A 19,105-nucleotide genomic window follows, 5' to 3' on the forward strand; every position below is an offset into this window, starting at 1 on the left:
AAAGAGCATGCATGCCCCACCACATAGGGGGGCCCCACCGCATGCCACCACACATGTGCCCCACCTGATCTGCGCCCACCCCACGTCATCCCACAGGTGCCCCACCTCATCGGCGCCCACCCTACGTCATCACACAGGTGCCCCACACACAGGTGCCCCACCTCATCGGCGCCCACCCCACCTCATCACACAGGTGCCCCACCTCATCGGCGCCCACCCCTCCTCATCACACAGGTGCCCCACCTCGCCACATAGGTGCCCCACTACAGGGGCACATCCCACCGCCACCTAGGTTCCCCACCCCCAATCGGCCCCCCTGGTGAGTGGGGGGGCAGTTGGGAGCAATCAGGCTGGTGGGTGGGTGGCTGGCTGGCTGGCTGGCAGGGGGGTGTCCGACTGCTGGTGCAGGATCGGAGGCAGGCCAGGTGCACTGGCATATGTGCTGCCAAAGCGAGCACGCACTTGCCCTCCGCCCGCCAGGTATTTAAGGCCCGTCGAGCTGGCTCCTTTTCACTTAGGGTGACTGGGTCGCGTCCGTTGGCGGTGACCTTGGAATGGTGAGGGGAACTTTGAAGCAGCAACAATACCCATCAATTATTTGGCATCTCTGCAGTTGTTCCAAATCTGTTTTAATTTCATAAAGCCATTATCCAGTGTTGCCATGAAATAAAGACTGTAGATTCTTTCTGAATCCAATGTGAAGTCAAAGAAATATAAAGCAGGGCATTACACTAAATTTCTGGATCTAGTACACGAAAAAGAGTGAAACCCAGGAAGTTACCTACTGTTTTTTACAAGAGAGAGACCTGCAAAAGCTGCTTTTTGGTTGTCTATTTTACACACTGTGTGGATCTGCAGCATCTACTAATTGAAGCAGACATGCACTGTATTTAGCCTAGATCCCTCCCTCCCACCCCCCAACAATCTACTACCTTATACAGGTATTGTGGATATGAGCCCAAGTTATCCCAGACAATCCAGTGAACAAAGTTCGTGTAACGCACCGGTGTGAGGTGTGATATTAAAAAAAAAAAAAAAACAAAAAAACAAAAAAAACAGCCCCTTTCAATCTTCATCAGAGTTTGGCTATAGGAGAAAATTGGCAATTGGCAGCCAACTTCTCATTCTTCTACAAGCAAAGTATGCTTGTATCACAAGTCCTTCAGGAAATCCTGATGCCTTTATCTGCAGTAATTGAGGATTTTCTCAACCTATCTGATATAGCAATGCTGGAAACAGGGAAGGATTCTGTTGAATAATTTGTCTCATCTGTTGAAACTGAGGCTGATTCAGGGGGATGTCCTCCAGAACTTATTGTTGTAGTTGCTGCTGTCGTAGTTGCTGCAGCTGCAGCCACTGAACACTGAGAAGGCTCAGTAGTAGCTACTGGAGAGGGATCAACCACAGCCTGACTTTCTCTGTCTCCAGGAATCCCCATGAAAAGATACTCCACTGCTCGGCCAGGGTTGTTGAAACTGGCTCTCAGGGCTGCAATTACTTGCTTTCGTTCATAGCCCATTGACATAATCTCAGTTACCACCATATTCTCATAAGTGTCACACGTGCACTTGTGGCATCTTCAAAAAGATTTGACCGGCAAGAATCTCCCGATGTACTGTCAGTTGATGTGGGGCTAGTAGCCACTGGTGTTTCTGCTGGCTGTTCTGCAGGGTTCTCCTGTTTTGTGACACTAACAGGTGCAGGTTCTGAAGATGCTGCCGTTGATGCTGGAGTGAGAGATGTAGGTGTGGGAGTAGGGCTGGAGCTGGAGTAGGAGTAGGAGAAGGAGTCGGAGTGGGAGTGGGAGTGGGAGCCAAAGCAGGGGTGGGGGTTGGGACCTGAGCCACAGCTGGTGCTGTGGAGGAACTAACTGCGGTAGTTGTGGTAGGATTTGATTGCTGCGTCATTGTGGGTGCTGGTGTTGTCACTGCTTTGGGTTTTGTCACCATAACCAGCACAAAGTTTTTCCCATCAATTTGATATTCGTTTAGAGCAGTAGCATCATTGAGGATTTTACCTGCGCACATTAACTTCCGACCAGCTACAGGAAAGGCATCCTTCCCCTTTGCAGATTCAATCTTCTCTTTCAGTGCTTTCACCGTCACCTTGGGGTCCATGTCGATGTTAAAGGTCTGCTGCTGGAGGGTCTTCAGGGCGACCTGCATGGTGCCACAGCTCAGATACACTGCCGGGCCTGCTCCAGGTGCCGGCCAATGGGGGTGGGGGGGGGGAGGTCTGTGGCCAGGTATGGCCTTGGGGTCACCCGCGCTCCCCGTGTGCTCAGAAGGAAGACAGTGGGGGTGGGGATTTGTCACATTCGCCCAGCGGGGCAGCCTCTTCCTCCCCCCCGCTACCCCATTCGCCCCCCCCCCCCCCCGCCATGGCCTCTGGCCAAGCAGCTGCCTCCATGACTGTGGCCTTTCCCGCGAGATCGGTCCACATAGCTTCCTCAGGCACAAGCCCCTGAGTGTGCAGGAAGCTCAAGAAGCACTTGGAGACAAGCAGGGAATCCGCTAGCTCAGCACAGGCTGGTGGCTGCCAGCATCAAGACTCTGACAAGAAGAAGTTTCAAATGACAGGGTGATGGATTTCATTCTAATGTAGATGACATGGAATGTTGTCCTTTCAGTAAAACCCAACATTCTATAATATTCTAACTAATAACCATTAATTATAACTGTATCTGCCAAAGGTTCCCATGTACGTTGAGCATTCCATCGCTGTCCCGGGCAGGGGGAGAAGGTATTTTCATAGCAGGGGCACCACAAGCAAAAGTTGTGAAGTGGCCAAAGAGCATGCATGCCCCACCACATAGGGGGGCCCCACCGCATGCCACCACACATGTGCCCCACCTGATCTGCGCCCACCCCACGTCATCCCACAGGTGCCCCACCTCATCGGCGCCCACCCTACGTCATCACACAGGTGCCCCACACACAGGTGCCCCACCTCATCGGCGCCCACCCCACCTCATCACACAGGTGCCCCACCTCATCGGCGCCCACCCCTCCTCATCACACAGGTGCCCCACCTCGCCACATAGGTGCCCCACTACAGGGGCACATCCCACCGCCACCTAGGTTCCCCACCCCCAATCGGCCCCCCTGGTGAGTGGGGGGGCAGTTGGGAGCAATCAGGCTGGTGGGTGGGTGGCTGGCTGGCTGGCTGGCAGGGGGGTGTCCGACTGCTGGTGCAGGATCGGAGGCAGGCCAGGTGCACTGGCATATGTGCTGCCAAAGCGAGCACGCACTTGCCCTCCGCCCGCCAGGTATTTAAGGCCCGTCGAGCTGGCTCCTTTTCACTTAGGGTGACTGGGTCGCGTCCGTTGGCGGTGACCTTGGAATGGTGAGGGGAACTTTGAAGCAGCAACAATACCCATCAATTATTTGGCATCTCTGCAGTTGTTCCAAATCTGTTTTAATTTCATAAAGCCATTATCCAGTGTTGCCATGAAATAAAGACTGTAGATTCTTTCTGAATCCAATGTGAAGTCAAAGAAATATAAAGCAGGGCATTACACTAAATTTCTGGATCTAGTACACGAAAAAGAGTGAAACCCAGGAAGTTACCTACTGTTTTTTACAAGAGAGAGACCTGCAAAAGCTGCTTTTTGGTTGTCTATTTTACACACTGTGTGGATCTGCAGCATCTACTAATTGAAGCAGACATGCACTGTATTTAGCCTAGATCCCTCCCTCCCACCCCCCAACAATCTACTACCTTATACAGGTATTGTGGATATGAGCCCAAGTTATCCCAGACAATCCAGTGAACAAAGTTCGTGTAACGCACCGGTGTGAGGTGTGATATTAAAAAAAAAAAAAAAACAAAAAAACAAAAAAAACAGCCCCTTTCAATCTTCATCAGAGTTTGGCTATAGGAGAAAATTGGCAATTGGCAGCCAACTTCTCATTCTTCTACAAGCAAAGTATGCTTGTATCACAAGTCCTTCAGGAAATCCTGATGCCTTTATCTGCAGTAATTGAGGATTTTCTCAACCTATCTGATATAGCAATGCTGGAAACAGGGAAGGATTCTGTTGAATAATTTGTCTCATCTGTTGAAACTGAGGCTGATTCAGGGGGATGTCCTCCAGAACTTATTGTTGTAGTTGCTGCTGTCGTAGTTGCTGCAGCTGCAGCCACTGAACACTGAGAAGGCTCAGTAGTAGCTACTGGAGAGGGATCAACCACAGCCTGACTTTCTCTGTCTCCAGGAATCCCCATGAAAAGATACTCCACTGCTCGGCCAGGGTTGTTGAAACTGGCTCTCAGGGCTGCAATTACTTGCTTTCGTTCATAGCCCATTGACATAATCTCAGTTACCACCATATTCTCATAAGTGTCACACGTGCACTTGTGGCATCTTCAAAAAGATTTGACCGGCAAGAATCTCCCGATGTACTGTCAGTTGATGTGGGGCTAGTAGCCACTGGTGTTTCTGCTGGCTGTTCTGCAGGGTTCTCCTGTTTTGTGACACTAACAGGTGCAGGTTCTGAAGATGCTGCCGTTGATGCTGGAGTGAGAGATGTAGGTGTGGGAGTAGGGCTGGAGCTGGAGTAGGAGTAGGAGAAGGAGTCGGAGTGGGAGTGGGAGTGGGAGCCAAAGCAGGGGTGGGGGTTGGGACCTGAGCCACAGCTGGTGCTGTGGAGGAACTAACTGCGGTAGTTGTGGTAGGATTTGATTGCTGCGTCATTGTGGGTGCTGGTGTTGTCACTGCTTTGGGTTTTGTCACCATAACCAGCACAAAGTTTTTCCCATCAATTTGATATTCGTTTAGAGCAGTAGCATCATTGAGGATTTTACCTGCGCACATTAACTTCCGACCAGCTACAGGAAAGGCATCCTTCCCCTTTGCAGATTCAATCTTCTCTTTCAGTGCTTTCACCGTCACCTTGGGGTCCATGTCGATGTTAAAGGTCTGCTGCTGGAGGGTCTTCAGGGCGACCTGCATGGTGCCACAGCTCAGATACACTGCCGGGCCTGCTCCAGGTGCCGGCCAATGGGGGTGGGGGGGGGGAGGTCTGTGGCCAGGTATGGCCTTGGGGTCACCCGCGCTCCCCGTGTGCTCAGAAGGAAGACAGTGGGGGTGGGGATTTGTCACATTCGCCCAGCGGGGCAGCCTCTTCCTCCCCCCCGCTACCCCATTCGCCCCCCCCCCCCCCCGCCATGGCCTCTGGCCAAGCAGCTGCCTCCATGACTGTGGCCTTTCCCGCGAGATCGGTCCACATAGCTTCCTCAGGCACAAGCCCCTGAGTGTGCAGGAAGCTCAAGAAGCACTTGGAGACAAGCAGGGAATCCGCTAGCTCAGCACAGGCTGGTGGCTGCCAGCATCAAGACTCTGACAAGAAGAAGTTTCAAATGACAGGGTGATGGATTTCATTCTAATGTAGATGACATGGAATGTTGTCCTTTCAGTAAAACCCAACATTCTATAATATTCTAACTAATAACCATTAATTATAACTGTATCTGCCAAAGGTTCCCATGTACGTTGAGCATTCCATCGCTGTCCCGGGCAGGGGGAGAAGGTATTTTCATAGCAGGGGCACCACAAGCAAAAGTTGTGAAGTGGCCAAAGAGCATGCATGCCCCACCACATAGGGGGGCCCCACCGCATGCCACCACACATGTGCCCCACCTGATCTGCGCCCACCCCACGTCATCCCACAGGTGCCCCACCTCATCGGCGCCCACCCTACGTCATCACACAGGTGCCCCACACACAGGTGCCCCACCTCATCGGCGCCCACCCCACCTCATCACACAGGTGCCCCACCTCATCGGCGCCCACCCCTCCTCATCACACAGGTGCCCCACCTCGCCACATAGGTGCCCCACTACAGGGGCACATCCCACCGCCACCTAGGTTCCCCACCCCCAATCGGCCCCCCTGGTGAGTGGGGGGGCAGTTGGGAGCAATCAGGCTGGTGGGTGGGTGGCTGGCTGGCTGGCTGGCAGGGGGGTGTCCGACTGCTGGTGCAGGATCGGAGGCAGGCCAGGTGCACTGGCATATGTGCTGCCAAAGCGAGCACGCACTTGCCCTCCGCCCGCCAGGTATTTAAGGCCCGTCGAGCTGGCTCCTTTTCACTTAGGGTGACTGGGTCGCGTCCGTTGGCGGTGACCTTGGAATGGTGAGGGGAACTTTGAAGCAGCAACAATACCCATCAATTATTTGGCATCTCTGCAGTTGTTCCAAATCTGTTTTAATTTCATAAAGCCATTATCCAGTGTTGCCATGAAATAAAGACTGTAGATTCTTTCTGAATCCAATGTGAAGTCAAAGAAATATAAAGCAGGGCATTACACTAAATTTCTGGATCTAGTACACGAAAAAGAGTGAAACCCAGGAAGTTACCTACTGTTTTTTACAAGAGAGAGACCTGCAAAAGCTGCTTTTTGGTTGTCTATTTTACACACTGTGTGGATCTGCAGCATCTACTAATTGAAGCAGACATGCACTGTATTTAGCCTAGATCCCTCCCTCCCACCCCCCAACAATCTACTACCTTATACAGGTATTGTGGATATGAGCCCAAGTTATCCCAGACAATCCAGTGAACAAAGTTCGTGTAACGCACCGGTGTGAGGTGTGATATTAAAAAAAAAAAAAAAACAAAAAAACAAAAAAAACAGCCCCTTTCAATCTTCATCAGAGTTTGGCTATAGGAGAAAATTGGCAATTGGCAGCCAACTTCTCATTCTTCTACAAGCAAAGTATGCTTGTATCACAAGTCCTTCAGGAAATCCTGATGCCTTTATCTGCAGTAATTGAGGATTTTCTCAACCTATCTGATATAGCAATGCTGGAAACAGGGAAGGATTCTGTTGAATAATTTGTCTCATCTGTTGAAACTGAGGCTGATTCAGGGGGATGTCCTCCAGAACTTATTGTTGTAGTTGCTGCTGTCGTAGTTGCTGCAGCTGCAGCCACTGAACACTGAGAAGGCTCAGTAGTAGCTACTGGAGAGGGATCAACCACAGCCTGACTTTCTCTGTCTCCAGGAATCCCCATGAAAAGATACTCCACTGCTCGGCCAGGGTTGTTGAAACTGGCTCTCAGGGCTGCAATTACTTGCTTTCGTTCATAGCCCATTGACATAATCTCAGTTACCACCATATTCTCATAAGTGTCACACGTGCACTTGTGGCATCTTCAAAAAGATTTGACCGGCAAGAATCTCCCGATGTACTGTCAGTTGATGTGGGGCTAGTAGCCACTGGTGTTTCTGCTGGCTGTTCTGCAGGGTTCTCCTGTTTTGTGACACTAACAGGTGCAGGTTCTGAAGATGCTGCCGTTGATGCTGGAGTGAGAGATGTAGGTGTGGGAGTAGGGCTGGAGCTGGAGTAGGAGTAGGAGAAGGAGTCGGAGTGGGAGTGGGAGTGGGAGCCAAAGCAGGGGTGGGGGTTGGGACCTGAGCCACAGCTGGTGCTGTGGAGGAACTAACTGCAGTAGTTGTGGTAGGATTTGATTGCTGCGTCATTGTGGGTGCTGGTGTTGTCACTGCTTTGGGTTTTGTCACCATAACCAGCACAAAGTTTTTCCCATCAATTTGATATTCGTTTAGAGCAGTAGCATCATTGAGGATTTTACCTGCGCACATTAACTTCCGACCAGCTACAGGAAAGGCATCCTTCCCCTTTGCAGATTCAATCTTCTCTTTCAGTGCTTTCACCGTCACCTTGGGGTCCATGTCGATGTTAAAGGTCTGCTGCTGGAGGGTCTTCAGGGCGACCTGCATGGTGCCACAGCTCAGATACACTGCCGGGCCTGCTCCAGGTGCCGGCCAATGGGGGTGGGGGGGGGGAGGTCTGTGGCCAGGTATGGCCTTGGGGTCACCCGCGCTCCCCGTGTGCTCAGAAGGAAGACAGTGGGGGTGGGGATTTGTCACATTCGCCCAGCGGGGCAGCCTCTTCCTCCCCCCCGCTACCCCATTCGCCCCCCCCCCCCCCGCCATGGCCTCTGGCCAAGCAGCTGCCTCCATGACTGTGGCCTTTCCCGCGAGATCGGTCCACATAGCTTCCTCAGGCACAAGCCCCTGAGTGTGCAGGAAGCTCAAGAAGCACTTGGAGACAAGCAGGGAATCCGCTAGCTCAGCACAGGCTGGTGGCTGCCAGCATCAAGACTCTGACAAGAAGAAGTTTCAAATGACAGGGTGATGGATTTCATTCTAATGTAGATGACATGGAATGTTGTCCTTTCAGTAAAACCCAACATTCTATAATATTCTAACTAATAACCATTAATTATAACTGTATCTGCCAAAGGTTCCCATGTACGTTGAGCATTCCATCGCTGTCCCGGGCAGGGGGAGAAGGTATTTTCATAGCAGGGGCACCACAAGCAAAAGTTGTGAAGTGGCCAAAGAGCATGCATGCCCCACCACATAGGGGGGCCCCACCGCATGCCACCACACATGTGCCCCACCTGATCTGCGCCCACCCCACGTCATCCCACAGGTGCCCCACCTCATCGGCGCCCACCCTACGTCATCACACAGGTGCCCCACACACAGGTGCCCCACCTCATCGGCGCCCACCCCACCTCATCACACAGGTGCCCCACCTCATCGGCGCCCACCCCTCCTCATCACACAGGTGCCCCACCTCGCCACATAGGTGCCCCACTACAGGGGCACATCCCACCGCCACCTAGGTTCCCCACCCCCAATCGGCCCCCCTGGTGAGTGGGGGGGCAGTTGGGAGCAATCAGGCTGGTGGGTGGGTGGCTGGCTGGCTGGCTGGCAGGGGGGTGTCCGACTGCTGGTGCAGGATCGGAGGCAGGCCAGGTGCACTGGCATATGTGCTGCCAAAGCGAGCACGCACTTGCCCTCCGCCCGCCAGGTATTTAAGGCCCGTCGAGCTGGCTCCTTTTCACTTAGGGTGACTGGGTCGCGTCCGTTGACGGTGACCTTGGAATGGTGAGGGGAACTTTGAAGCAGCAACAATACCCATCAATTATTTGGCATCTCTGCAGTTGTTCCAAATCTGTTTTAATTTCATAAAGCCATTATCCAGTGTTGCCATGAAATAAAGACTGTAGATTCTTTCTGAATCCAATGTGAAGTCAAAGAAATATAAAGCAGGGCATTACACTAAATTTCTGGATCTAGTACACGAAAAAGAGTGAAACCCAGGAAGTTACCTACTGTTTTTTACAAGAGAGAGACCTGCAAAAGCTGCTTTTTGGTTGTCTATTTTACACACTGTGTGGATCTGCAGCATCTACTAATTGAAGCAGACATGCACTGTATTTAGCCTAGATCCCTCCCTCCCACCCCCCAACAATCTACTACCTTATACAGGTATTGTGGATATGAGCCCAAGTTATCCCAGACAATCCAGTGAACAAAGTTCGTGTAACGCACCGGTGTGAGGTGTGATATTAAAAAAAAAAAAAAAAACAAAAAAACAAAAAAAACAGCCCCTTTCAATCTTCATCAGAGTTTGGCTATAGGAGAAAATTGGCAATTGGCAGCCAACTTCTCATTCTTCTACAAGCAAAGTATGCTTGTATCACAAGTCCTTCAGGAAATCCTGATGCCTTTATCTGCAGTAATTGAGGATTTTCTCAACCTATCTGATATAGCAATGCTGGAAACAGGGAAGGATTCTGTTGAATAATTTGTCTCATCTGTTGAAACTGAGGCTGATTCAGGGGGATGTCCTCCAGAACTTATTGTTGTAGTTGCTGCTGTCGTAGTTGCTGCAGCTGCAGCCACTGAACACTGAGAAGGCTCAGTAGTAGCTACTGGAGAGGGATCAACCACAGCCTGACTTTCTCTGTCTCCAGGAATCCCCATGAAAAGATACTCCACTGCTCGGCCAGGGTTGTTGAAACTGGCTCTCAGGGCTGCAATTACTTGCTTTCGTTCATAGCCCATTGACATAATCTCAGTTACCACCATATTCTCATAAGTGTCACACGTGCACTTGTGGCATCTTCAAAAAGATTTGACCGGCAAGAATCTCCCGATGTACTGTCAGTTGATGTGGGGCTAGTAGCCACTGGTGTTTCTGCTGGCTGTTCTGCAGGGTTCTCCTGTTTTGTGACACTAACAGGTGCAGGTTCTGAAGATGCTGCCGTTGATGCTGGAGTGAGAGATGTAGGTGTGGGAGTAGGGCTGGAGCTGGAGTAGGAGTAGGAGAAGGAGTCGGAGTGGGAGTGGGAGTGGGAGCCAAAGCAGGGGTGGGGGTTGGGACCTGAGCCACAGCTGGTGCTGTGGAGGAACTAACTGCAGTAGTTGTGGTAGGATTTGATTGCTGCGTCATTGTGGGTGCTGGTGTTGTCACTGCTTTGGGTTTTGTCACCATAACCAGCACAAAGTTTTTCCCATCAATTTGATATTCGTTTAGAGCAGTAGCATCATTGAGGATTTTACCTGCGCACATTAACTTCCGACCAGCTACAGGAAAGGCATCCTTCCCCTTTGCAGATTCAATCTTCTCTTTCAGTGCTTTCACCGTCACCTTGGGGTCCATGTCGATGTTAAAGGTCTGCTGCTGGAGGGTCTTCAGGGCGACCTGCATGGTGCCACAGCTCAGATACACTGCCGGGCCTGCTCCAGGTGCCGGCCAATGGGGGTGGGGGGGGGGAGGTCTGTGGCCAGGTATGGCCTTGGGGTCACCCGCGCTCCCCGTGTGCTCAGAAGGAAGACAGTGGGGGTGGGGATTTGTCACATTCGCCCAGCGGGGCAGCCTCTTCCTCCCCCCCGCTACCCCATTCGCCCCCCCCCCCCCCCCGCCATGGCCTCTGGCCAAGCAGCTGCCTCCATGACTGTGGCCTTTCCCGCGAGATCGGTCCACATAGCTTCCTCAGGCACAAGCCCCTGAGTGTGCAGGAAGCTCAAGAAGCACTTGGAGACAAGCAGGGAATCCGCTAGCTCAGCACAGGCTGGTGGCTGCCAGCATCAAGACTCTGACAAGAAGAAGTTTCAAATGACAGGGTGATGGATTTCATTCTAATGTAGATGACATGGAATGTTGTCCTTTCAGTAAAACCCAACATTCTATAATATTCTAACTAATAACCATTAATTATAACTGTATCTGCCAAAGGTTCCCATGTACGTTGAGCATTCCATCGCTGTCCCGGGCAGGGGGAGAAGGTATTTTCATAGCAGGGGCACCACAAGCAAAAGTTGTGAAGTGGCCAAAGAGCATGCATGCCCCACCACATAGGGGGGCCCCACCGCATGCCACCACACATGTGCCCCACCTGATCTGCGCCCACCCCACGTCATCCCACAGGTGCCCCACCTCATCGGCGCCCACCCTACGTCATCACACAGGTGCCCCACACACAGGTGCCCCACCTCATCGGCGCCCACCCCACCTCATCACACAGGTGCCCCACCTCATCGGCGCCCACCCCTCCTCATCACACAGGTGCCCCACCTCGCCACATAGGTGCCCCACTACAGGGGCACATCCCACCGCCACCTAGGTTCCCCACCCCCAATCGGCCCCCCTGGTGAGTGGGGGGGCAGTTGGGAGCAATCAGGCTGGTGGGTGGGTGGCTGGCTGGCTGGCTGGCAGGGGGGTGTCCGACTGCTGGTGCAGGATCGGAGGCAGGCCAGGTGCACTGGCATATGTGCTGCCAAAGCGAGCACGCACTTGCCCTCCGCCCGCCAGGTATTTAAGGCCCGTCGAGCTGGCTCCTTTTCACTTAGGGTGACTGGGTCGCGTCCGTTGACGGTGACCTTGGAATGGTGAGGGGAACTTTGAAGCAGCAACAATACCCATCAATTATTTGGCATCTCTGCAGTTGTTCCAAATCTGTTTTAATTTCATAAAGCCATTATCCAGTGTTGCCATGAAATAAAGACTGTAGATTCTTTCTGAATCCAATGTGAAGTCAAAGAAATATAAAGCAGGGCATTACACTAAATTTCTGGATCTAGTACACGAAAAAGAGTGAAACCCAGGAAGTTACCTACTGTTTTTTACAAGAGAGAGACCTGCAAAAGCTGCTTTTTGGTTGTCTATTTTACACACTGTGTGGATCTGCAGCATCTACTAATTGAAGCAGACATGCACTGTATTTAGCCTAGATCCCTCCCTCCCACCCCCCAACAATCTACTACCTTATACAGGTATTGTGGATATGAGCCCAAGTTATCCCAGACAATCCAGTGAACAAAGTTCGTGTAACGCACCGGTGTGAGGTGTGATATTAAAAAAAAACAAAAAAACAAAAAAACAAAAAAAACAGCCCCTTTCAATCTTCATCAGAGTTTGGCTATAGGAGAAAATTGGCAATTGGCAGCCAACTTCTCATTCTTCTACAAGCAAAGTATGCTTGTATCACAAGTCCTTCAGGAAATCCTGATGCCTTTATCTGCAGTAATTGAGGATTTTCTCAACCTATCTGATATAGCAATGCTGGAAACAGGGAAGGATTCTGTTGAATAATTTGTCTCATCTGTTGAAACTGAGGCTGATTCAGGGGGATGTCCTCCAGAACTTATTGTTGTAGTTGCTGCTGTCGTAGTTGCTGCAGCTGCAGCCACTGAACACTGAGAAGGCTCAGTAGTAGCTACTGGAGAGGGATCAACCACAGCCTGACTTTCTCTGTCTCCAGGAATCCCCATGAAAAGATACTCCACTGCTCGGCCAGGGTTGTTGAAACTGGCTCTCAGGGCTGCAATTACTTGCTTTCGTTCATAGCCCATTGACATAATCTCAGTTACCACCATATTCTCATAAGTGTCACACGTGCACTTGTGGCATCTTCAAAAAGATTTGACCGGCAAGAATCTCCCGATGTACTGTCAGTTGATGTGGGGCTAGTAGCCACTGGTGTTTCTGCTGGCTGTTCTGCAGGGTTCTCCTGTTTTGTGACACTAACAGGTGCAGGTTCTGAAGATGCTGCCGTTGATGCTGGAGTGAGAGATGTAGGTGTGGGAGTAGGGCTGGAGCTGGAGTAGGAGTAGGAGAAGGAGTCGGAGTGGGAGTGGGAGTGGGAGCCAAAGCAGGGGTGGGGGTTGGGACCTGAGCCACAGCTGGTGCTGTGGAGGAACTAACTGCAGTAGTTGTGGTAGGATTTGATTGCTGCGTCATTGTGGGTGCTGGTGTTGTCACTGCTTTGGGTTTTGTCACCATAACCAGCACAAAGTTTTTCCCATCAATTTGATATTCGTTTAGAGCAGTAGCATCATTGAGGATTTTACCTGCGCACATTAACTTCCGACCAGCTACAGGAAAGGCATCCTTCCCCTTTGCAGATTCAATCTTCTCTTTCAGTGCTTTCACCGTCACCTTGGGGTCCATGTCGATCTTAAAGGTCTGCTGCTGGAGGGTCTTCAGGGCGACCTGCATGGTGCCACAGCTCAGATACACTGCCGGGCCTGCTCCAGGTGCCGGCCAATGGGGGTGGGGGGGGGGAGGTCTGTGGCCAGGTATGGCCTTGGGGTCACCCGCGCTCCCCGTGTGCTCAGAAGGAAGACAGTGGGGGTGGGGATTTGTCACATTCGCCCAGCGGGGCAGCCTCTTCCTCCCCCCCGCTACCCCATTCGCCCCCCCCCCCCCCCCGCCATGGCCTCTGGCCAAGCAGCTGCCTCCATGACTGTGGCCTTTCCCGCGAGATCGGTCCACATAGCTTCCTCAGGCACAAGCCCCTGAGTGTGCAGGAAGCTCAAGAAGCACTTGGAGACAAGCAGGGAATCCGCTAGCTCAGCACAGGCTGGTGGCTGCCAGCATCAAGACTCTGACAAGAAGAAGTTTCAAATGACAGGGTGATGGATTTCATTCTAATGTAGATGACATGGAATGTTGTCCTTTCAGTAAAACCCAACATTCTATAATATTCTAACTAATAACCATTAATTATAACTGTATCTGCCAAAGGTTCCCATGTACGTTGAGCATTCCATCGCTGTCCCGGGCAGGGGGAGAAGGTATTTTCATAGCAGGGGCACCACAAGCAAAAGTTGTGAAGTGGCCAAAGAGCATGCATGCCCCACCACATAGGGGGGCCCCACCGCATGCCACCACACATGTGCCCCACCTGATCTGCGCCCACCCCACGTCATCCCACAGGTGCCCCACCTCATCGGCGCCCACCCTACGTCATCACACAGGTGCCCCACACACAGGTGCCCCACCTCATCGGCGCCCACCCCACCTCATCACACAGGTGCCCCACCTCATCGGCGCCCACCCCTCCTCATCACACAGGTGCCCCACCTCGCCACATAGGTGCCCCACTACAGGGGCACATCCCACCGCCACCTAGGTTCCCCACCCCCAATCGGCCCCCCTGGTGAGTGGGGGGGCAGTTGGGAGCAATCAGGCTGGTGGGTGGGTGGCTGGCTGGCTGGCTGGCAGGGGGGTGTCCGACTGCTGGTGCAGGATCGGAGGCAGGCCAGGTGCACTGGCATATGTGCTGCCAAAGCGAGCACGCACTTGCCCTCCGCCCGCCAGGTATTTAAGGCCCATCGAGCTGGCTCCTTTTCACTTAGGGTGACTGGGTCGCGTCCGTTGGCGGTGACCTTGGAATGGTGAGGGGAACTTTGAAGCAGCAACAATACCCATCAATTATTTGGCATCTCTGCAGTTGTTCCAAATCTGTTTTAATTTCATAAAGCCATTATCCAGTGTTGCCATGAAATAAAGACTGTAGATTCTTTCTGAATCCAATGTGAAGTCAAAGAAATATAAAGCAGGGCATTACACTAAATTTCTGGATCTAGTACACGAAAAAGAGTGAAACCCAGGAAGTTACCTACTGTTTTTTACAAGAGAGAGACCTGCAAAAGCTGCTTTTTGGTTGTCTATTTTACACACTGTGTGGATCTGCAGCATCTACTAATTGAAGCAGACATGCACTGTATTTAGCCTAGATCCCTCCCTCCCACCCCCCAACAATCTACTACCTTATACAGGTATTGTGGATATGAGCCCAAGTTATCCCAGACAATCCAGTGAACAAAGTTCGTGTAACGCACCGGTGTGAGGTGTGATATTAAAAAAAAAAAAAAAAAACAAAAAAAAAACAGCCCCTTTCAATCTTCATCAGAGTTTGGCTATAGGAGAAAATTGGCAATTGGCAGCCAACTTCTCATTCTTCTACAAGCAAAGTATGCTTGTATCACAAGTCCTTCAGGAAATCCTGATGCCTTTATCTGCAGTAATTGAGGATTTTCTCAACCTATCTGATATAGCAATGCTGGAAACAGGGAAGGATTCTGTTGAATAATTTGTCTCATCTGTTGAAACTGAGGCTGATTCAGGGGGATGTCCTCCAGAACTTATTGTTGTAGTTGCTGCTGTCGTAGTTGCTGCAGCTGCAGCCACTGAACACTGAGAAGGCTCAGTAGTAGCTACTGGAGAGGGATCAACCACAGCCTGACTTTCTCTGTCTCCAGGAATCCCCATGAAAAGATACTCCACTGCTCGGCCAGGGTTGTTGAAACTGGCTCTCAGGGCTGCAATTACTTGCTTTCGTTCATAGCCCATTGACATAATCTCAGTTACCACCATATTCTCATAAGTGTCACACGTGCACTTGTGGCATCTTCAAAAAGATTTGACCGGCAAGAATCTCCCGATGTACTGTCAGTTGATGTGGGGCTAGTAGCCACTGGTGTTTCTGCTGGCTGTTCTGCAGGGTTCTCCTGTTTTGTGACACTAACAGGTGCAGGTTCTGAAGATGCTGCCGTTGATGCTGGAGTGAGAGATGTAGGTGTGGGAGTAGGGCTGGAGCTGGAGTAGGAGTAGGAGAAGGAGTCGGAGTGGGAGTGGGAGTGGGAGCCAAAGCAGGGGTGGGGGTTGGGACCTGAGCCACAGCTGGTGCTGTGGAGGAACTAACTGCGGTAGTTGTGGTAGGATTTGATTGCTGCGTCATTGTGGGTGCTGGTGTTGTCACTGCTTTGGGTTTTGTCACCATAACCAGCACAAAGTTTTTCCCATCAATTTGATATTCGTTTAGAGCAGTAGCATCATTGAGGATTTTACCTGCGCACATTAACTTCCGACCAGCTACAGGAAAGGCATCCTTCCCCTTTGCAGATTCAATCTTCTCTTTCAGTGCTTTCACCGTCACCTTGGGGTCCATGTCGATCTTAAAGGTCTGCTGCTGGAGGGTCTTCAGGGCGACCTGCATGGTGCCACAGCTCAGATACACTGCCGGGCCTGCTCCAGGTGTTGGCCACTGGGGGGGTCTGAGGCCTGGTATGGCCTTGGGTTCATCCGCGCTCCTTGTGTGCTCAGAAGGCAGATAGTGGGGAGGTGATTTGTCACATTCGCCCAGCGGGGCAGCCTCTCCCCCCCACACCCCTCATTCACCCCCCCTGCCATGGCCTCTGGCCAAGCAGCTGCCTCCATGACTGTGACCTTTCCCGTGAGATCAGCCCACCTAGCTTCCTCAAGCAGGAGCCCCTGAGTGTGCAGGAAGCTCAAGAAGCACTTGCAGACAAGCAGGGAATCCGCTAGCTCAGCACAGGCTGGTGGCTGCCATCATCAAGACTCGGACAAGAAGAAGTTTCAAATGACATGGTGATGGATTTCATTCTAATGCAGATGACATGGAATGTTGTCCTTTCTGTAAAACCCAACATTCTATAATATTCTAACTAATAACCATTAATTATAAGTGTATCTGATAAAGGTTCCTATGTACCTTTAGCATAAAATTTTTCTTCATGAGAAAGAAAACAAAAATTCAAGGCATTTCAGAGCCTATTGGGGTGATCTAAAAACAATTCTAGGTCAAGAGTAAGTTCCTTAAAATTTAATCCCTTGATGGATTGTCATACTTGATTTTATCAAAAGATTATATATCAAAGTGTACTAGACACAAACATAGGCTAGCAAATTTCAGTTCCCATGATTAAAAATGGTTCTTTTTCGTTTATTTATTAAATATCTGATTAATATGATCATTTTACTAGAAAAAAAAGTAACCAAAATAAGGCTCATTTTTTAACTTTATTTGTCCTTGTGTGTGGACAGCAAATGACACTAATTGGTTTTCTACTATCAGTCTCTCTGAGTACATTAACATAAGCTATGTACCCACTTTTAAGGGAAGCAAAATGAAAATCATTTACTCTGAAGTGTCCTTGGTTTAGGGAAGATAGGATTTTCTAGATGGCTGTCAACTGCTGTTGTACTATCTCAGTTTCCCTGTTCTGCTTGTCCTGCTTTACTGTCCTGTGACAATTTTTCAATTTTTTTTTCAGGTTTTTTTTTTTTTTAATCTTTATTGTTCAGATTATTACATTTGTTCCTCTTTCCCCCCCCCATATCTCCCCTCCTCCCAGTTCCCGCCCCACCCTCCGCCCTCACTCCCCACCCACTGTCCTCATCCATAGGTGCACGATTTTTGTCCAGTCTCTTCCCACATCTCCCACACCCCTTTCCCCCCCAAGAATAGTCAGTCCATTCCCTTTCTATGTTCCTGATTCTATTATAATCACCAGTTCATTCTGTTCATCAGATTATTTATTCACTTGATTCTTAGATTCACTTGTTGATAGATGCATATTTGTTGTTCATAATTTGTATCTTTACCTTTTTCTTCCTCTTCCTCTTCTTAAAGGATACCTTTCAGCATTTCATATAATCCTGGTTTGGTGGTGATGAACTCCTTTAGCTTTTCCTTATCTGTGAAGCTCTTTATCTGACCTTCAATTCTGAATGATAGCTTTGCTGGATAGAGTAATCGTGGTTGTAGATTCTTGGTATTCATCACTTTGAATATTTCTTGCCATTCCCTTCTGGCCTGCAAAGTTTCTGTTGAGAAATCAGCTGACAGTCGTATGGGTATTCCCTTGTAGGTAACTGGGTTTCTTTCTCTTGCTGCTTTTAAGATTCTCTCTTTGTCTTTTGCTCTTGGCATTTTAATTATGATGTGTCTTGGTGTGGTCCTCTTTGGATTCCTTTTGTTTGGGGTTCTCCGCGCTTCTTGGACCTGTAAGTCCATTTCTTTCACCAGGTGGGGGAAGTTTTCTGTCATTATTTCTTCAAATAGGTTTTCAATATCTTGCTCTCTCTCATCTTCTGGCACCCCTATAATTCTGATGTTGGTACGCTTGAAGCTGTCCCAGAGGCTCCTTACACTATCCTCGCATTTTTGGATTCTTTTTTCATTTTGCTTTTCCGGTTGGGTGTTTTTTGCTTCCTCGCATTTCAAATCATTGACTTGATTCTTGCGCTCCTCTGGTCTGCTGTCGGGAGTCTGTATAATATTCGTTATTTCAGTCCGTGTATGCTTAATTTCTAGTTGGTTCCCCAGTATAAGATCGAGGGTCTCATTAGATTTCTTGAGGATCTCACTACATTTATCGGCGGTCTCACCAGTCTTTTCGAGGGCCTTACTAAGTTTATCGGCAACTTCTAGACAGTTCTCAAGAGACCTTAAAAGTGTGGTTCTGAACTCAATATCCTCCATTGACAGTTTTGTCCTGTTTCTTTGTCTCCGCATTTTTTATGCTTTCTTGGTACACCCCCTAGTGGTCTTTGTGTGCAGTCTTGTTGCCTTTAAGCCTTGATTGATGTCGGCAATACCGGGGGTGATTTGACCTCCAGGCTAACTGGCTATGAGAGTCCGCTGGGTCTGCAGTGGGAGGGCTTCTGTGCTGGATCTCTAAGGCGGTGCTAATCTAGCCTTTGCCTGAGGCTATCTGGCAAATGGCTCTGTGCAGGGCTTGGGCGGGGCGGGTCCCAGGGGATCTACAGGGCGGGCAGGAGCGAGCAGTTATGGCTGCTCTCAGTTCCTTCCCCAGGGGCTCTGCCTCTCAGAGTCCCAGCAATGGCTGCAAACCTTGGAGAGAAAGCTGCCTTCGAGTTCTGACCGAAGCCAGACAGTCCCGCTTCTCCCGTTTGAGTCTTGCTCCCCAGAGACTCGCCCGGATCTGGAGCTCAGAGTCTGAAACTCCCTCCCGATTGAAAACAACAACCGCGCCCTCCGCCGCCAGCCCGCTCCACGCGCGCACTCCGCACCTGAGTATTTCACTTCAGCACTGCGCCTCCTCTGAGTCTGGGTATGATATTCACTTTCCTCCTAGTTGTAGAATTTCCACTCAGCCAGCCTTCCTGTGGTTTTGGATGATGTCCGTTCTGTCCTTTAGTTATATCTCTGAAGTGGTTGTTCGAGGCAGCGA

At 50.4% G+C, this 19,105-nt stretch overlaps 1 protein-coding gene and 6 pseudogenes across 5 annotated transcripts in view; 1 reads left to right on the forward strand and 6 right to left on the reverse strand.

Annotated features, from left to right (window-relative positions):
* Positions 1–19,105, forward strand: part of LOC132239625 (ribonuclease 4-like) — a 337,426-nt gene that overhangs the window by 286,494 nt on the left and 31,827 nt on the right. The gene's annotated exons all lie outside the window — the stretch shown is intronic.
* LOC132228054 (UV excision repair protein RAD23 homolog B-like) lies at positions 1,087–2,165 on the reverse strand (annotated as a pseudogene).
* LOC132228057 (UV excision repair protein RAD23 homolog B-like) lies at positions 3,875–4,953 on the reverse strand (annotated as a pseudogene).
* On the reverse strand, positions 6,663–7,741 carry LOC132228065 (UV excision repair protein RAD23 homolog B-like; annotated as a pseudogene).
* Positions 9,451–10,457, reverse strand: LOC132228071 (UV excision repair protein RAD23 homolog B-like; annotated as a pseudogene).
* Positions 12,241–13,319, reverse strand: LOC132228079 (UV excision repair protein RAD23 homolog B-like; annotated as a pseudogene).
* Positions 15,026–16,104, reverse strand: LOC132228081 (UV excision repair protein RAD23 homolog B-like; annotated as a pseudogene).

This window comes from Myotis daubentonii, chromosome 1 (assembly GCF_963259705.1).
Source record: "Myotis daubentonii chromosome 1, mMyoDau2.1, whole genome shotgun sequence".
NCBI lineage: Eukaryota > Metazoa > Chordata > Mammalia > Chiroptera > Vespertilionidae > Myotis > Myotis daubentonii.